Source organism: Lipotes vexillifer, unplaced genomic scaffold (genome assembly GCF_000442215.2).
Source record: "Lipotes vexillifer unplaced genomic scaffold, Lipotes_vexillifer_v1.1 scaffold408, whole genome shotgun sequence".
In the NCBI taxonomy this organism is placed as follows: Eukaryota; Metazoa; Chordata; class Mammalia; order Artiodactyla; family Lipotidae; genus Lipotes; species Lipotes vexillifer.
Window position 1 is genome coordinate 2,493,755 of NW_006787469.1, and position 727 is coordinate 2,494,481.

Genomic DNA, 727 nt, shown 5'->3' on the forward strand with positions numbered 1-727 from the left:
GCTCGTCCGGAGCCTGTGCTCTGCAACCGGAGAGGCCACAACAGTGAGAGGCCCACATACCGCAAAAAAAAAAAAAAATCTTTGAGCTCTGGGCACGCGCTGGCTGGCGGCTGTGGCAGCCTGGCCGAGCAGTTTGGCAGACTCTCCAGTGGAGTGACACTGTGAAGGCAACGAGCCAACCCCTGCACCTCACGGGCACCCCCCTGTGCACGTGTGTGCTCTCATCTGCAGGTAGAGCCCCTGGCGTATCCCCACGCCTGGTCTGTGAGGCTGGCAAGCCCTGCCCCAAACCTACTGCTGCCCAGGCCACAAGCTCCCTGACCGTGGCGAGATGACAAGGCTTGGAAGCACTCAGCACCTGGCTCTCCTGGCTTCCATCACCCCCAGGGCCTGGCCTCCCTCTCTGGCTGCCGGCTCCTGGCTCCTCAGGTACAGGCAGCCTCAGCAGCTGGCATGGCCAGCCCAGGCTCGGGCCCTTTCCTACACCCCTGCCTCGTACCCAGGTGAATCACAGTCCAAGACTCACAGGATGGCCAACCTGGGGATCTCACAATCAGCTGGCAGCCTCCTGCCTTTCTCTGGGCCTCAGCCTCCTGGAAGAGGAGGCTGAGGCCCAGAGAAAGGGAGGCCACAGCCAGCAGGGACAGAGCTGGGGACAGAAGAGCAGAGCTCAGGTCTCCCCTGTGAAAGGAAGGGTCTCTGGAGAGTCTCTGAAATGGGGCGGGGG